Source organism: Balaenoptera acutorostrata, chromosome 17, assembly GCF_949987535.1.
Source record: "Balaenoptera acutorostrata chromosome 17, mBalAcu1.1, whole genome shotgun sequence".
Taxonomy (NCBI): Eukaryota; Metazoa; Chordata; class Mammalia; order Artiodactyla; family Balaenopteridae; genus Balaenoptera; species Balaenoptera acutorostrata.
This window is the reverse complement of record NC_080080.1, coordinates 43,305,126-43,324,906: the sequence shown is the minus strand read 5'-3', so window position 1 is coordinate 43,324,906 and position 19,781 is coordinate 43,305,126.

The window sequence follows — 19,781 nt, the reverse complement described above, 5'->3', positions numbered from 1 at the left end:
TCTGTAAAATCATCTGAATTTTTCATGGCAGGTTTTTGATTACTGAAATAAATTTCTTAGTATATTCAGATTTTTCAATATTTTTTGGGTCCTCTTTAGTAATTATTATTTTTCACAAAATTATTTCACCAGTTTCAAATTTATTGGCATAAATCACGAATAGTATTGTTTTGTGCTTTGCATCTCTTTTGTAGTTATTCTTATGTTCCATTTTTAAATTTCTAACATTACTATTTCTACTTTCTTGCCTTTTTACTGGTTGATTTTGGGAAGTTTCTTAATGTTATTAGTCTTTTCAAAGAAATCAGTTTTGCTATTGTCAATCTTTTATATTGTTTTAAAAAATGTTTATTCCTTTAGTTTATGCTGATTTACATTTCCTTCCTTCTATTTTATTTGGAGTGACTGTGATGCCTTTCTAATTTCTTGACTTGAAAGCTTAATGTGTAGTTTTCAATTTTTCTGCTTTTCTTATGTAGACATTTAAAACTATAAATAGCCTTCAAGCACTAATTTAGCTTCATCCCACAAGTCTTGATGTTTGGAAGTTTTTTGTTTTCCTTCTAAATACTTTTTAAATTTCCATTATGATTTCTTCTTTAATCCACATAATATTTAGACGTGTGGTTTCCAAATGTATGGTATTCTTTTGGCTCTGTATTTATTTCCCATTTCTAACTTCTAATATAATTTTATCATAGTAAAAAATGTGGTCTTAATTATTCTGATTCTGTGGTATTTTTTAAGATTTGCATTTTGGATGACTTTATGGTAAGTTTTTGGAAATGTTCCATATGTGCTTGACAAGAATGTGAATTTCTGAATTTGTTAGTTACAAGGTTCAATACATGTTCATTACATAAAGTTTATTACCTGTGTTGTTCTAATAGTCTATCTTTTCAGTGTGAATTGAATACTGTTTACTATTAAGTCTATGTGTCTAATATTATATTGAACCCAAGTTTCTTTAGCTCATATTTACCTAGTATATATTTTTCACAGCTTTACCTTCAACTCTTTTTAACCATTATTCTTGATCTTGTCTTCTTTAGACAAAATAACATATGGAAGGCTATATTGTCTCTTTGAATGATCCCTTGCTCTCTTTCATCTAGAGTAATGCATTGAAGGTACTTGTATTTACTTCAACAATCACTTATTAAGTGAATCACACAGTAGACAGTCTACTAATAATACAAATATGAATAAGACGTGACTTCTTTTCCTAAATACCTACAAAACTAATGTGTAGACCTTTGTAAGCAGAAAACTGCAGTATAAAGGGCAGATGCTAAGACAATGGTATGCACTTGATAAATATCTCCTGATCAGGCCAGGTTCTAATCATTTCCCTACAATGTCTGGTGAAGAATACCAGTGCTTTCTTCACGCAAAACATCTAGGCTCTGTGCACATTGATTGGCATATGAAAGACAATTAGCTAAGGGAGGTCCAACTTCATATCTGCAGCCACTATCTGATATCTCAACAGTTTCATTCAGATGAATTTACACATCCTTTAAAAAAGTACCACTGAACATAAGAAATAAAAATGCCCTTAAGCCACAATTTAAAAAGCAGTGTATATGGTTAAACCTGATCTGTCTGGAACAAAATTACACAAAAAGTTCAATAGAGTGTGTTGTGTGACTGGACCATTATGCATGCCTTTGGGACCTTGAGAAGCACCAAACTGCAGAGAAGTGCATTAATGGACCAATAACACATGCCAACAGCCATTAGAACATCACAAATTTCAGTGAAAAAATATAAATATTAATATAAAAATAAATTTATTTATATATCTATAAATTTATAATATATTAAATTATATTTATATATTCATAGTTATACATATTTCTATTTTATTAAATAATATATATAAATTTATATTATATTGAATTATGTATATTTATATTTATATAAATTTATATAAATATATGAATAAATATATTAAAAATATATTTATATGTTTATATATGAATATATACATTTATATAATAATATAACTGTATATAAATATATGAATTATATATACTATGTAAATATAATATATATAAATTTAATATATATTTATACATCATATATTACTATGTAATTTATAATACAAATAATATATATTATATAAACTATTCTTGTATATAATATATTTATGTATAAACGTAAAATATATATTTGTATACTTTAAATTATGTACTATACATTTATACAAAAGTATTGTTATATAATTTATGTTATATAAATATAATGTATGCAAATTTAATAAATATGTATTTATAAATAAATATACATAAATATAATTTATTAATAATATATAATTTATAGAGTAATTATATATTAATGAATATAAATTAATATATAAATTATAATTTTATTTGTATAAATTATTGTATAAATTATAAATTTGTATAAATTATTAATTAATATATGTTACATATTAACTAATATGTAAATATATATTAAATAAACAAATATAAATACATTATAAATATAATATATAATTATATATAATATACATATAAGTATATATAATTATATATGATATAAAATATAAAATACATTATTTTATAATAATTATTATAAATTATTATTTTATTATATATATTAATAATATTATTATATATAATATAATATAATATATAATATAATATAATATAAATTATAATATATTATATTATAAATTATAATATGAAATTATATTTTATAACATTATATATACTTTATTTTATACATATATACAAATTTTATATATACTTTTGATATGTATTTTATATATTTTTTATTTAAATAAAATATATAATATAAAAATAAATTATATGTATTTTATATATATTTATATATACTTTTATATATAAATAAATATATATTATTTATATGTATAATTTTAAATATAATTATGTATATTATAAAATACACAATAATGTTTATATATAAATATTATCATATAATTTCTTATATACATAATTATATTATATATTATAATTAGTATTTTGATATGAATATAAATTTTTATATATAAAAATATACAAATCTATATTTTTATATATATAAATATTTTACATATAAATATACTTGTATATTATTATATAATTTATAGTATATAATTTATATTACATACATATATAATTTACATATAATAAACATAATTATATAATATATTTATATATAAATATATAAAATATATGTTTACATATTATAAAATACCTAATAATATTGATATATATACATTTATATATTATATAATTATATATATAAATATCATGTAATTTATAATACATAATTTAATTACATAAATATCTAATTTAGATAATATATAATGTAGTTATATATAATATAAAATATATATTTATATATTATAATTTCCATAATATATATTTATATATAAATATTATTATATAATTTATAATAGTTATAATTTATATTATATAAATATAATATATACATTTAGTATATAAATATTACATATATTTATATTTTATATATGATTATAATTTTACATTTATATATATTATATAGTTTTAACATTTATATATTATATTTACATATTATATTTATATTTACATATTATAATATTTATTATATCTATATATTATGTAATTTATAATATATATGATTCATATTATATATTTATATATTATATTTAACTTATAAAATATCTTATTTATATTATATAAATATATATTATAAATAATTTATATAAATAAAGTATAATATATATTAAAAAATAACTCATATAAAAAATAAAGTAATATGTAATGTAAAAATATATATAATAAATAAAATATAATTTATATTGTATGAATGCATATTCAAATATATATTCATTATTTTAAATTTAAGTATACTTACATTATATGTTTATTTAAATATATAATAATTTATATTTTATTTATATATTTATATATGGTACTTAAATATATATCACATATATCATTATATATCCTATATATTTATAATATTATTATACACTCATCATTATATAAATATATAAATTTTAAAGTAATATATATAGACTTATATAATAATATAAATATAATATAAATATAATATATACATATATATTTTATTTATTTATGTAAATATACAAATATTTATATATAAATATATATATTTATATAAATTTATGTTGAATTATATATTATATATAAATTTACATTATGCTAAATTTTATATATTTATATAAATTTACATTATATTAAATTATATTTACATAAACTTTATATATATAGATATATTCTAAATATTTATATATTTTATATATATATATATAAAATCCTTTGCAGTTTTGTGATTAGTGATCATTTGCGGGGCAGTCATTCTGTGGTATTCTTTCAAATAAAACAAATTATTATTTGGAAACTTTAGGTGCCACTAAGTCATGCCAGCAGACATTTATCAGTATCCTACTCTGTCCAAGCATAGTTCTATCTTAGATTTGTGGCCAGAGGATGCAGGAAAGGTGTCAAGCGGGAAGATTCTGAGGAGCCTTCAAACACCAGATCACTGAATCAAATAGGTCTAATTGAGGATAGGAAGACAAGACACAGAGCCTACAGGATTAACACCATAACGGAACCAGTAAATAAGGATGTTATGGATTGAATTGTGTCCTTTAAAAATTATGTTGAAGTCCTAATCCTCATACCTGTGAATGTGAGCTTATCTGAAAATAGGGTCTTTGCAGATGTAATCAAGTTAAAATGAGGTCATACTGGATTATGGTGGGCCCTAATACAGTGACTGGTATCCTCAGAAGAAGAGAGAAATGTGGACACAGACCCACAGACATGCAAGGGAGAACATCTTATGAATACAGAGGCAGAGACAGGCATGATGTGTCTATGAGCTGAGGAAAGCCAAGGATTACCATTAGCCATCAGAAACTAGGAGAGAAACTTGGAACATTTTATTCCTCAAAACCTCTAAGAAGAAGGCTCCAAGACCTTGATTTCAAAGTTTGAGCTTCCAGAACTGTCAGAAAATAAATTTCTTATGTTTTAAGCCACTCAGTTTGTGGTGATTTGTTACAGTAGTCCTAGGAAATGAATAAAAGAGGGATCCAATTAGAAAGAAGGATGGTGAACTTCTTAGAGGTGTTTTCTGAAAATTTGGAGCTCTTTAGATGGTACTTTTGGCCAGTGTCTAATCTTATAAGCATTGGGCTGTGAAACAGTGATTCTCACCCTTTTGGTGAACACAGATAGCTTAGGTGGGGCAGGAGACATCACAGTCCATTTAGGTTGGCCAAAGACCCATGCTCTCCATTCCTGCCTGTTCCTAACTTTCAATGAATAAAAGAATAAAATAATGTCATTTGCAGCAACATGGATGGACCTAGAGATTATCATACTAATTGAAGTCGGACAGAGGAAGACAAACATCAGAATATTGCTTATGTGTGGAATCTAAAAAAAAAGATAAATATGAACTTATTTACAAAATGAAGACTCACAGGCATAGAAAACAAACTTATGATTACCAAAGGGGAAAGGGGGGGGGGGGCGGAATGAGGGATAAATTAGGAGTTTGGGATTAAAATATACAGACTACTATATATAAAATAGATAACCAACAAAGACCTGTATAACACAGGGAACTATACTCAATATTTGTAATAACCTATAAAGAAAGAGAATGTAAAAAAAGAATATATATTCTTACATATATTTATAATGGAATCACTTTACTGTACACCTGAAACTAACAAAATATTGTAAATCAACCATACTTCAATAAATATTAAAAATAAATAAATAAATAACCTAGTGATCAAAAAAAGATGAACAAAATTCACAAGTTATTTATAAGCTTACATATAATTTTATATTATAAAACAATGACATAAAGTTAAAAATAATCTAGTACTTATGTTACATTTATTATGATAGTATATTTTATTTAAATAGAGAAAATGTATAGGCAGCATATGACGAGTGAAGGCAGCATCATTTGGCAGATGATGTGTGTGTGTGTCTGCTTTGTCTCTAGATGTATGGATGATTCATCTGGAACTCACTGCAGGCATGCCTTAAAGTCTAGTTATTGGAAAATTATAGACCAAAATAATGTTGATGCAAATGTGCAGAACTACATATTGTAGGGTTAGCCAAACAACCCACATCATACTAAAATTAGTAATGATGAAGCTGAACTAACAGTAATTTATAATTCTAAGGCAAGATTAGCATCAATTGAAAATCACTACAAACTGTTGATGTTCTAATAATATTGTATCCTTCCCCCAAATTGTGAGAAATTAAATTGACTTCATGCTTATGCACCTGTGAAGGAGTAGCTGCCATTTGTTCAAATATATCAGTATGTACCCAAATATTAATCAAGTGCCTTCTAGGTGTGCCAAGGATTTTTCTTGATGCTGGGGATAGAGCAATGAACAAAATAAAGTCCTTTCTCTCACAGAGCTTACATATTTCCAAACACGTGCAATATGTAATAAACACTGAATCCTCAGTGAACTCTGGCAAGTCTAATTTTGTTTTTTTTGTTTTTTGTTGGTTTGTTGGTTTTATTTTTTATTTTATTTTTTTATTTTTTTTATTTTTTTTAACATCTTCATTGAAGTATAATTGCTTTACAATGGTGTGTTAGTTTCTGCTTTATAACACAGTGAATCAGCAATACATATACATATATCCCCATATCTCCTCCCCCTTGCATCTCCCTTACACTCTCCCTATCCCATCCCTCTAGGTGGTCACAAAGCACCAAGCTGATCTCCCTGGATTATGGGCTGCTTCCCACTAGCTATCCATTTTACATTTGGTAGTATATATAACTCTATGCCACTCTCTCACTTTGTCCCAGCTTACCCTTCCCCCTCCCTGTGTCCTCAAGTCCATTCTCTACGTCTGCGTCTTAATTCCTGTCCTACCCCAATGTTCTTCAGAACCTTTTTTTTTTTAGATTCCATATATATGTGTTAGCATACGGTATTTGTTTTCCTCTTTCTGACTTACTCCACTCTGTATGACAGACTCTAGGTCCATCCACCTCACTATAAATAACTCAATTTCGTTTCTTTTTATGGCTGAGTAATATTCCATTGTATATATGTGCCACATCTTCTTTATCCATTCATCTGTCAATGGACACTTAGGTTGCTTCCATGTCCTGGCTATTGTAAATAGAGCTGCAATGAACATTTTGGTACATGACTCTTTTGGAATTATGGTTTTCTCAGGGCATATGCCCAGGAGTGGGATTGCTGAGTCATATGGTAGTTCTATTTTTAGTTTTTTAAGGAACACCCATACTGTCCTCTATAGTGGCTGTATCAATTTACATTCCCACCGAGAGTGCAAGAGGGATCCTTTTTCTCCACACCCTCTCCAGCATTTATTATTTGTAGATTTTTTGATGATGGCCATTCTGACCGGTGTGCGGTGATACCTCACTGTAGTTTTGATTTGCATTTCTCTGATGATTAGTGATGTTGAGCATTCTTACATGTGTTTGTTGGCAATCTGAATATCTTCTTTGGAGAAATGTCTATTTAGGTCTTTTGCCCATTTTTGGACTGAGTTGTTTGTTTTTTTGATATTGAGCTGCATGAGTTGCTTCTATGCTTTGGAGATTAATCCTTTGTCAGTTGCTTCATTTGCAAATATTTTCTCCCATTCTGAGGGTTGTCTTTTTGTATTGTTTATGGTTTCCTTTGTTGTGCAAAAGCTTTTAAGTTTCATTAGGTCCCATTTGTTTATTTTTGTTTTTATTTCCATTTCTCTAGGAGGTGGGTCAAAAAGGAGGATCTTGCTGTGATTTATGTCATAGAGTGTTCTGCCTAGGTTTTCCTCTTAGAGTTTTATAGTGTCTGGCCTTACATTTAGGTGTTTAATCCATTTTGAGTTTATTTTTGTGTATAGTGTTAGGGAGTGTTCTAATTTCATTCTTTTACATGTAGCCGTCCAGTTTTCCCAGCACCACTTATTGAAGGGGCTGTCTTTTCTCCGTTGTATCTTCTTGCTTCCTTTATCAAAAATAAGGTGACCATGTGTGTGTGGGTGTATCTCTGGGCTTTCTATCCTGTTCCATTGATCTATATTTTTGTTTTTGTGCCAGTACCATACTGTCTTGATTACTGTAGCTTTGTAATATAGTCTGAAGGCAGGGAGCCTGATTCCTCCAGTTCCGTATTTCTTTCTCAAGATTGTTTTAGTTATTTGGGGTCTTTTGTGTTTCCATACAAATTGTGAATTTTTTTGTTCTTGTTCTGTGAAAAATGCCACTGGAAGTTTGCTAGAAAGAAATTAAAAAATAAAAGAAAATAAAGTTATTAAAGTAAAGAATAAAAAATAATTATTAAAAATTAAAAAATTTAAAAGTAATAAAAAAAAGAAAGAAGAGAGCAACCAAACCAAAAAACAAATCCACCAATGATAATAAGCACTAAAAACTATACTAAAAAAAAAAAAAAAAGGACAGACAGAAGCCTAGGACAAATAGTAAAAGCAAAGCTATACAGACAAAATCACACAAAGAAGCATACACATACACACTCACATAAAGAGAAAAAGGAAAAAATATATATATCGTTTCTCTCAAGGCCCACCACCTCAATTTTGAGATGATTTGTTGTCTATTCAGGTATTCCACAGATGCAGGGTACATCAAGTTTATCGTGGAGATTTAATCTGCTGCTCCTGAGGCGGCTGGGAGAGATTTTCCTTTCTCTTCTTTGTTCGCACAGCTCCTGGGGTTCAGCTTTGGATTTGGCCCCACCTCTGTGTGTAGGTCACCTGAGGGCGTCTGTTCTTTGCTCAGACAGGATGGGGTTAAAGGAGCAGCTGATTGGGTGGGCTCTGGCTCACTCAGGCTGTGAGGAGAGAGGGGTAAGGAATGCAGGGTGAGCCTGCGGTGGCAGAGGCCAGCCTGACGTTGCAACAGCCTGAGGCGTGCCGTGAGTTCTCCCGGGGAAGTTGTCCCTGGATCCCAGGACCCTGGCAGTGGCGGGCTGCACAGGCTCCAGGGAGGGGAGGTGTGGATAGTGACCTGTGCTTGCACACAGGCTTCTTGGTGGCTGCAACAGCAGCCTTAGTGTCTCATGCCCGTCTCTGGTGTCTGCGCTGATAGTCGCGGTTCGTGCCCGTCTCTGGAGCTCGTTTAGGTGGTGCTCTGAATCCCCTCTCCTCGCACACCCCGAAACAATGGTCTCTTGCCTCTTCAGCAGGTCCAGACTTTTTCCCAGACTCCCTCCCGGCTAGCTGTGGCACACTAACCCCCTTCAGTCTGTGTTCATGCAGCCAACCCCAGTCCTCTCCCTGGGATCTGACCTCCGAAGCCTGACCCTTAGATCCCAGCCTCCACCTGCCCTAGCAGGTGAGTGGACAAGCCTCTCAGGCTGGTGAGTGATGGTTGGCACTGATCCTCTGTGCAGGAATCTCTCCACTTTGCCCTCTGCATCCCTGTTGCTGCGCTCTCCTCCATGGCTCCGAAGCTTCTCCCCCGCCACCCCCCAGTCTCCGCCAGTGAAAGGGCTCCCTAGTGTGTGGAAACTTTTCCTCCTTCACAGCTCCCTCCCAGTGGTGCAGGTCCCTTCCCTATTCTTTTGTCTCTGTTTTTTCTTTTTTCTTTTGCCCTACATAGGTACGTGGGGAGTTTCTTGCCTTTTGGGGAAGTCTGAGGCCTTCTTCCAGCATTCAGTAGGTGTTCTGTAGGGGTTGTTCCACATGCAAATGTATTTCTGATGTATTTGTGGGGAGGAAGGTGATCTCCACATCTTACTCTTCCGCCATCTTGAAGGTCTCCTCTTAATTTTGTTTTTAATATTAAAACATTATAGGTTGCTATCAAGTAGTCTTAGCCATATATAAAAGAGAAGTCTAAAGAATTATGTATCATTCACACTCTGAAAATGTCTGACATTTTTGGATCAGTCTACAGTCCATTAGGAGGGTAATTTGCTGCTCTCCCATAGGCCACACATCACACTTAAGACACACTTCTCTAAAACATATTGTCTAGATCATCTCAGATAACTGCCGGCATAACTTGACCTTTGACTTCCTGAAACGACTCAGAGTGTTTTCTCCCTCTGCATTGGAGTATGAGCAGGACATCAGCCTCATTCTGATCTATTCAGTTTTGGAGAGTAAGAGATGGTAGAAGGGTAGTCTGTTCTTCTTTAGTGTGCCTGGGGAAAAAACTAGAAGTAAATTCTGCCTCTTCTTCTATTGGGACATAGTGGACATATCGGCCTCTGCCAGCTTTCTCCAGCTAGTTCCTGCCCAAGCAGAGATGGAAGTTTGCATCGTACTGCAGTCTAAGATATACAGGTTTAAGGGGTTTCTAATGTACCTGTTTGCCTACTTTTTACTCATTTGGAGTCTTCTCTATTAGGTCTGTCTTAAATTCCTATTTCAGATTTATCCATTTCACCTATTCAACCTTCTCAGATGTCAAAGTTTAATTTTTTAACAAGTAAAAAAAAGTGACTGTTATACAAATAAAAGGTTAGCACATATCAAAAGTTCTTTTGACTTGTTAATGAGGGAACCAGCAGGGTGGTAAAGCTGGTTCAGAGACAAATTTGAAGACAAGACATTATCTGGTTACTCAGGTAAGTCATGTTAAAGTAAAGTTTGCTAAGTTAAAGGCAAACCTGGTCAATGTCCATCAGGACAATAAAATGATAACCCTTAGGGTTAATCTACTCTGTGGACAGAATCATTTACATATCTCTTGAAGAGACTCTCCAAGTTGACTTATGTCTTCACAGAGTCTGGGCCCTAACCAGCAGTAAGAAGGAGATAAAGAAAAGATTTAACCCTTAAGAGGTCCTGTTAACCAATGCTCCAGTATAATATTGCAAGGACTTGCACTTGCCTTATCTCCAAAATTTAAATAATCTTTGCTAACACAGTGTTTTGCTTTTTTAAAGACCACAATGACCAAAAAATTTTAAAAATATGTCCAGATTATTATGTCTAATGCTTGATTATTGGTTATATTTCGAGTACTCATTTAACACCCATCTTTAAAAGCTTTGGCTAAAATTTAAAGCCTTACTAGACTTATAAAATACAGTGGTACAGCCTATCTCTTTCTCTGGGTCTCTTTCTGTGTGTGTGTGTGCGTGCGTGTGTGTGCGTGTTTACCTCTCCAATAGAAAAGGAGACGAGATGGATTTTTCTTGTGCTAGCATTATTGGTTCCAAGTCCCCTGTCTTCCATCTAAAATTGCATCCTCCAGGCAGAATAATCTGCTGGATAAGAACGTGAGCTTTGGCTTCAGACAGCTCTGAGTAATAGTCTTGGCTCTTTTATTAACATTGTCTTCTAGCAAGTTAGTTAACCTTTCTGAATCTCAGTTTCTGCAACTCTAAACTAGAGAAATAACACTTACATTGTAGGGCTAATGTGAAGATTGCATCTGAAGACCTTAGAATAATTCTGGCACATAGGGAAAAATATAATAAATATTAGCTGTTCTTCCGTTTTCTTAACTTTATAAACCCATTCACTGCACAGAAAAATACTACACCAGCCTCTTTAGGATAAAAATATATATTTTATATGGATGTTCAGGGTAATTAAGACAATCACATTGTTACTCAGTCTAATTTTAGCAATTTTAAAATAAGATTTTGGTTTGTTTTACTGTATTTTATTTATTTTGCTCTAAATTTTCTTTGATTCTGTAGCTTCTCCATGGATCTAGATCCACAAAATAAGTGTGCTTTGCTGACATCAAGCTTCTCTCCAAATGCACTAGAAGTTCTCAGTTATATTTGTTTATAACACTCATTCATGATGTCACTAGATCCTTATCCTCATTGCTTCTGAGCTAGTAATAGGGTGAAGGCATGATACTCTAGGATCTACTTGTGAACAAAGGAGTATGCTCTTTGTGTTTTATTCTTTTTTTTTTTTTTTTTTTTTTTTTTTTTTTTTTTAAAGAGTGTTTTTTTTTTTTTTTTTTTAATGAGGATCTTGAATCAGATGCGTATGTTTTGATTGATTGATTGATTGATTGATTTTGGCTGTGTTGGGTCTTCGTTTCTGTGCGAGGGCTTTCTCCAGTTGTGGCAAGCGGGGGCCACTCTTCATCGCGATGCGCGGGCCTCTCTCGTTGCGGAGCACAGGCTCCAGACGCGCAGGCTCAGCAGTTGTGGCTCACGGGCCCAGCCGCTCTGCGGCATGTGGGATCTTCCCAGGCCAGGGCTCGAACCCGTGTCCCCTGCATTAGCAGGCAGATTCTCAACCACTGCGCCACCAGGGAAGCCCTGTGTTTTATTCTTAATGTCAAAATATCAAGTTCTCGTCTCTATGCATCTTGAGAGACCTCCTCAAATTAGACTCATGGGCCTTCTGTTTAAATCTAAGATATATTCAATCATTTTAGGTAAAGAGATGTATAAATTGAAGTAGCATCTAGAAGAGAATCTCACTTAACTATAACTTGCTCATGATAGAATTTATTTCTTTGGAAAGACTTGTGCCAGAACCAAGCTTTAATTTCCTAACTTTTAATTTCTATTTGTGGCCTACCCCATGGATGAAGAAACACTAGAAGCTAACATTCTAGCAAGGTACAAAGTCAGCAAAATCAGTTACAGGTACTTAAAGAAATTCACTGTACTCTGAATTGTTTCATCAACAGTTGAGGAACTGTAAGAAAGGTAGAGAATTGTTCCTTTTAGCCTGAGATTTAACCAAAACACCTGTCACCTGGTTGGTTGTTCAAAACTGCCTTCTGAGAAACTACTAGAAAAGGGAAAAGGAAAAGACAGAATAAGAAATTCCATTACCCAGTTTATAGGTGCTGTGGGTTCTGTATTATTTGATTCTTCTGTGAATTTTTTGTTATTGTTAAATGAGATGAAAGGCTATAAAAAAACACCATAAAGATGTGAAGTGTTACAATTATTTCCACAGATTAAAATTAAAACTGGAGAGTTTAGATGTGTAACTGTGCATTTTCACTGATGCTGTTGGCAGATTCTCTCTGAAGCAGCAGTAACTGTGACATCCATGTCAGCACACATTGCCCGTAAACAAGGAAGACCTGCCTCAGAGTGGGGTTGAGGGAATTGATGCCTCACTTGAGTGCTTTGAGAGGCCAAGATCAAAAGCACTTTTAAGCATATCATATAATTATCATCATTAAGAAGCATGAGGCAAAGAGTCCTAAACTCCCAAATTTTCAAAGCAACAAAAGCAGCACAGATTTAATGGGACTTTGAAGTTAGATAAATCTCCAGGTATTTTTATTATAGAAACTCACAACTAATTAAGGAAAATTCTATCTGAGCCAGTGTTTAATTATGTTTGCTTGTGTGCTTGTGTCATGTACTGTGTTCTGAAAGTAGAAGGGCATCAATTTGACTGTACCAAAGACTGTGCTGGGACCAGCCAACAGCATTCATTTTGAACAAAGCATGGCATAGCAGGGTTTTGATCTCTTTTGTCTAAATAAAGTTCTTAATAAGCATTGGTGATTTTCATAATTGTCTACATAGCCCAAAGGTTAGCCAGAACTTTCTGTGCAAAAATCACATCTACTTTATATTACAGGTAATGTTATTAGGCCATTTACATAGGAAGATGCTGGAAAACTCTGTCTGATAATAAAAGAAAAACAAATGGCACTAAATATATCACTAGAAGTGGTGATTTATATAAAAGCTAGACCAGACTGATAAATGGTAGCTCAAGAGCCAGATCTTGCCTAAAGGTTTTTCTTTGGCATACAGCATGGTCCACATTGTGGTTTTCCTAAAAATTTAAAATTGTAGACAGCATTTAAGTATTAGGAAATATCCCATAATATGTAAATTTCCTATAATTCTTAAAAACTTGGAAGGTCTGGAAATACTGGGCTCACCTGGCAACAATGGGCTGGTTTTGTTTTAGGAGAAAGGTTGACCAATTCCCCACAGACCCAACCATAATGAATGGGTAAACAAAATGTGGTACATCCATACAATGGAATATTATTCAGCCAAAAAAGAAAATAAGTATTGATACCTACTACAATTTGGATGAACCTTGAAAACATTATGCTGCAGGGAAGACAGTAGACATGAAAGGCCCTATATTGTATGATTCCACTCATATGAAGTAGCTAGAATAGGGAAATCCACAGAGGTACAGAAAGCAGATTTGTGGGTGTTAGGGGCTGAGGGAAGGGGGAAGTGAGGAGTGACTGCTGAATGGTTATGAGGTTTCTGTGTGGGATGATAAAATAGTTCTGGAACTAGATAGTGGTGATTGTGGCACAATATTGTGAATGTATGTAATGCCACTGAATTGGACATTTAAAAATGGTTAAATGGCAAAATTTTGTTATGTGTATTTGACTATAGTTTAAAAAATCACAAGCTACCTGTCCTCCCAGTGTTCAGGGCACTGGAAAGACGTGGTTGATACGGCAGAGCACACAAGCCCTGCTGGCCCACCTCCCTTGGCTGGTGTGAGTGGGACAGAAAATGGTCTGAGTTGCTCCAGCACCTCTCTGTGCCACACTTCTGGGGTGACAAAAATTTCGACAAAAAAGTTTAGTGTATGTGGTGAAGTCCTAAGCCTCACCTCCAGCAGCATGCCCACTGGTACTCATAGGCTGGTGACCTACGTGGTCAAAAATCCACCTTATCACACAGGGCTTCTCTGAGGCCATCACAGATCACTGCTTGTGGAAGCGACCTTGGACCTGTCACTCTAGGCCAGCTGCTGAAAGCTATCCCAATTTCGATGACACATCTCATGGCTGGTCCCACCAGAAGGGAGCCAAGTTCACGTAATCTCAGCATGTAGGATCCCCTAGCTGTAGGAATTAGAATCATTTACATCTCTGTTTCCTCCATCAGAAGAGGAAAGCCCAAGTGATGAAAATACAATAAAATAGCTTTTATCTACGATATGCCTGGCACTATTCTAGGCACTTTACTCATTTAATGGTCAAAATGACTCTGCGAGGTGCTTTTATAGATAAGAAAGTTCCAGAGCCCTTCTTTAACTTGCCCAGTGTCCTTTACCTACCTGTATACAACCTGAGACACAACGCAGAGAGCCTGTCTCCAGCGCCAGTGCCCTAAAAGAGTGTATTTACTACACTCTTCAACCTCTATAAATTACAAGCCTTTGGCTACCCCTGCAGAAGAAAGCCTAGAAGCCTTAATAAGTGTCCTCTGAATTTCTCCTTGGGAGGTAAAAGGGGATATGCTGGGACCTTAGACAGATGGTGGTGAGGGTGGCCCCGGGGAGTTTGGGCCTAGAACGTGGACACCCACCTGAAGAGCACTGACTCCCAGGACGATGTGCTCTGGGTTGGGGATTAGAAAGGAGCACTCCTGCTGCATGGGCTCTGACCATGGGGAGGCTCTGGACCAAGAAGGCTTTGCCTGTCCTCCAACCCCAGTGTGTCTTGGCTGTGCGAGGTCCAGTCTGCGCGCCCTGGTTAGGAAAAAAACATGTCTTCCTTGATATTCTACACCATCAGTGTCCATGACCCTGGATACAAACATCCCCGTATCACCAGCAGGATGAATTACACTGTGGCCATCAGAGGCAAATTCATACTGTGAACGCTATTTTTGTTTCAGCAAAACAACATCGGTCACCTAAGTTAACGCTGGGTTAGATTGCTCACATTTTTTTTAGTTTGGTTTATCTTTCATTTGAAAATTCAGTTTGATTTTACAGTTTCATTAGAGCCTAAGTATAAGAAATATATAGAACTACAAGCATTTTTTGTGTTCATGCAATATGGTATTAAAAAAATAATGTAAGTCATCAATGAGGGTTCTTGTGAAATATTTTCCTTTAAATGAAAGTTTGAGGAATATTTGATTTTGCTAATTCCTCCCTTTCCCAGTAGTAATCCTCCAGATCATTTACAAAGTGGTCTTTGAAGTGGAAAAATAATTATGTCAAACTAGTCATAAGTGTCCTTCACTGGTTCCCATCTCATGAATGTCCCCAGTATAATCACCTCTCAAGTTCTGTTGATTTAGCACCAAAAACCTTGAGGCCCTGTTCTGTTCCTCCTTGTCCGCTGCCTTCATGCTTTGTGGGTTGCTGACCAGCTCTTCAATATCCCCATTCACTCTACACCCAGTGAAAGGCATCCATGCTGTGCCGAGCACTGTGCCAGGCACTGGGAACACCAGAGGACCCCAATCCCTTCCCTGGAGGGCAGTATAGTCTGTCAGGGGAGAAAGACCCAGGAACAAAGACACAGCACAGTAAGGGTACTGCAGAAGGAAAGAGGACATTACTCTGCAGAGGAGAAAGAGAGGGTGTGCTGCCAGAATATCAGGGAAGATCACAGAGGAGGTGGTTTCTGAGCTACATCCTGGCTATTCACCATGTGATATTCACCCAAAACAGAACACCTAACCTTTGCACAAGTCCTTTTTTCTTATGCAGTGTTTTCAAATAAAGTATAGTAAATAGCATAGAGGCCATTTTCTTTCATTTCACTTTTATTTTTCATTTGCCTGCAGGCATTCAGACAAGCTTAGATCTGAATCCCTCTTTCATTTACTAGACCTATTATCTTGTATAAATGGCCCCTACTCTTCCAAGCCTCAATGTCCTCATCTATATAATAGGTGTCATATGATGTCCCCTTCAACTGCTTGTCTTCATCTAATCAGATAATGTAAATAATATGTTAAGCACAGAGCAGGACACATATCAGGGCACCATGGGTGGTGACTGCTGATATGTTTTATCAGTAGAACTCTTCAGGTGAAAAGCTGGGAGAAAAATCACGTGCCTAACTATAACCTGATCACACTAAGATCTTGTGGAAAAAGTCTACTTGCCAGGTTCTGGATATTTTGGAATGAATGTGCTTCATTTCTAATACAGTTGCCAAGAGATTCAGCTGATTTTAAAAGCTGCCTTCCAGAGCCTATACAAAGTGTGCCCTTGTGATATACATGACTCTACTTTTATTTTTAGCTACATCAACCAACCAATCATAATAAATTTAGGTCATGATATGATACCACAAAAGAGTCACCCATAGGAATAGTACATGACCACTAAACAGTTCTAACACTTGAGTAACTGAGAGAAAAATTTAAAAACAATTAACGAATTTTTTAAATCCCCAAACACACCCATACAATGTTATTTTGTGGCCAGCTCAGCATACTATGTTCTTAGTATGGGTTTTAGTAAAAATAAGTAAATAAACAAAATGGAGAAAGTTCAGAAAGAGAGAGAACATCATTCATTTCAGGTTTTCAAGGGATGTTGGACCTGCATGTTTTTGTAAAGAAATATCTGTCAGGGTTTGTGAACCCACCAGAGTGCCAGGATTCACTTGTTTAATGTGAGGAGAGATTGTAGAGCCAAAAGCCCCAGGCAGAACGAACAGGTTGGTTGCCCCTGGGGAAGCAGGAATTTATCAGAATGCCTGATGCCATTTTGGTGCCAACTAACAGAACTTCTTGATACTAATGAGGCTCCACCATTTCAGAGCAGTTACATTAACTGACATTAGTCAAAACATCTATTGGAATGTTCACCCATTCTTTCAGGGCATCAGTCAGAGGCCACTGTGTTTGGGGGCCCCTCTGTCAAATAGCAAATGCATTGTTTTCAGAGTCCTGAGCCTCAGAGGAAGCTTAGTAATTCCCGCTGACCTTTGTGCATTTTGGCCACCTCACTCACCTTTCGATGGTGCATGAAGCATCTGGTATTTCTATTTTCTGTATTGGCGACGGAAAAATGGAACCCCAAACGCTGTTTTTTTATGCTATGATTGCCTTGGACATTTTCATGGTGAAGATGCCTAGATGTTGACAGCTCTTTCAATCATTCCAACCAAGCTTCCTGATCCATTCAGGCAAAGGGGAATAGCTCTTAACCATGGACAAAGCCTCTCACTGCCAGCTGCCTTGCCAGTCTCCATGCTAGTTTCAATGGTGACTGGCAACCAAAAGGCACAATGGGACAATTTCACAGTTATTATCTAAGAACTAGTGGAACCTCAAGAATTTCTTTGAGGGCAAGTATACAAGTGTTGTGCATGTATCTAAATTTGACAAACTGACTGATATTGAGAGTTGTTGAGCTTTGGTCAGAATTAACTAAAAGGAAGTAAGAACTAGCCTTTGCTCTATAACATTATTTGTGGTAGCAATTGAAATAGCTTTACTGTTTGTTTAGGAATTTTGTGAGGCCTTTTTGAAGGCAGGAGAATGAACTTGCAGGGTCCTTGCCAGCTCCATGATTTTATGAGTCCACAAGCAGGCAGAAAATATACACAAATAGGCTCCCTAGAAGATTTTGGATCTTTCCAATTTGGCCAGAACAATGTCAGGAGAGACTTTTCCTTTTCATTTTCTTCACACAGTCTGAACTAAAGCAAGCACAGGCCGTGGTGTCTGTGCAAATGAAAGCTGACTACAGGCTAAGAAGTCACCACGTTCCAGCTGAACCTCAAAGAGAGGTGCTATTTGTGCAAATTCTGGGAAGTGTGAGGGTTCTGATTTCACTAAAGCTTGGTTTGCTTACATTCAACCGTGACCAGGGAAGGGAGAACCTTCAGCCAAGTCTGAAATCCGCTCAGCCCCTGTGGGATTTGAGTTTAGCTCTTTTAAAACAACATTTTGATGAGTTGTGTGTAAATGAATCAGAAACATATGGATTCAATTTCCCTTGAAGTGTACGTGGGTTTAAAAATTAAGGGGGAAAATGTGTGGTACTTGGGTATGTATCAAAGACAAAATGTTTAAAAAATAATGCAAGATGCTTTGCAGAACAGAAAACACTCCTTCTTTCTTGAAGCCAGAGCAATCACAGCACATGAAGAGGCCAGTCCTGTGACTCTGAAGTTACAAAGTATGCATGGGGCCTGGCCTTCTAAGGTCTGCTGTTGCTCTGCTGGCAGCCTCCTGCGATGTCCCAGGACCTTGTGAACAACACCCAGCAAATGAAAAGCAGACACCATGCAACAGGGAGGCCAAATCATATCTGAGCTGAAAATTAAATCACTAGGCAAGCCAAAAAGATTTTCAAAAAAGGTACTTGCACTCTCTTCTTAAGTTAATTTAATTCTAAATGGAGGACAGTCTGCAGACTGAGATATAAACTGAAGCTGAGATATATAAACTGTGAATTCTGTTTTCTGAACCCTGAAGATTCTCAGGGCCCAAGGCCATGAATATCAGTGAAACAGAATGTTTTGGAACTGAAACTTGGCCAGGGAAGAACCCAGCTACTGAACCCCTTTTGGCTTTTGGAGTATGTTTATTATTTTCCACAACCTTGCTCCTATACTACCCCAGTGGCAAGGATAAGTTCCATTATAAAACAGTGAGTCCAGACTTATGGCCAGAGACCAGCCATATTCTGAAACTATTTAGGGAACAGATGATAAAAGCTGTTGCTGTTAAGTGAGGACATTAAAACAAACTGCTATCTACTATTACAATAATTGTGTAAAGAATAGGACAATTCAACATCAAAAATATATATAGATCAAAATGAAAAAGAAATGAAAAACAAAAGGAAGTCTTTCCTAAGGTAGTTAACCAACACATGCTGACATTTTTTTAAAAAATAAGCTATCAATAATTTCTAATGCAGTTAAGCAAAAACTTCATATTTTATCTTAAAATTTTAATTGTTTTTCATTCTTTTTTTCTTTTTTAAATTATTTATTTATTTACTTATTTTTGGCTGTGTTGGGTCTTCGTTTCTGTGCGAGGGTTTTCTCTAGTTGCGGCAAGCGGGGGCCACTCTTCATCGCGGTGCGTGGGCCTCTCACTATCGTGGCCTCTTTTGTTGCGGAGCACAGGCTCCAGA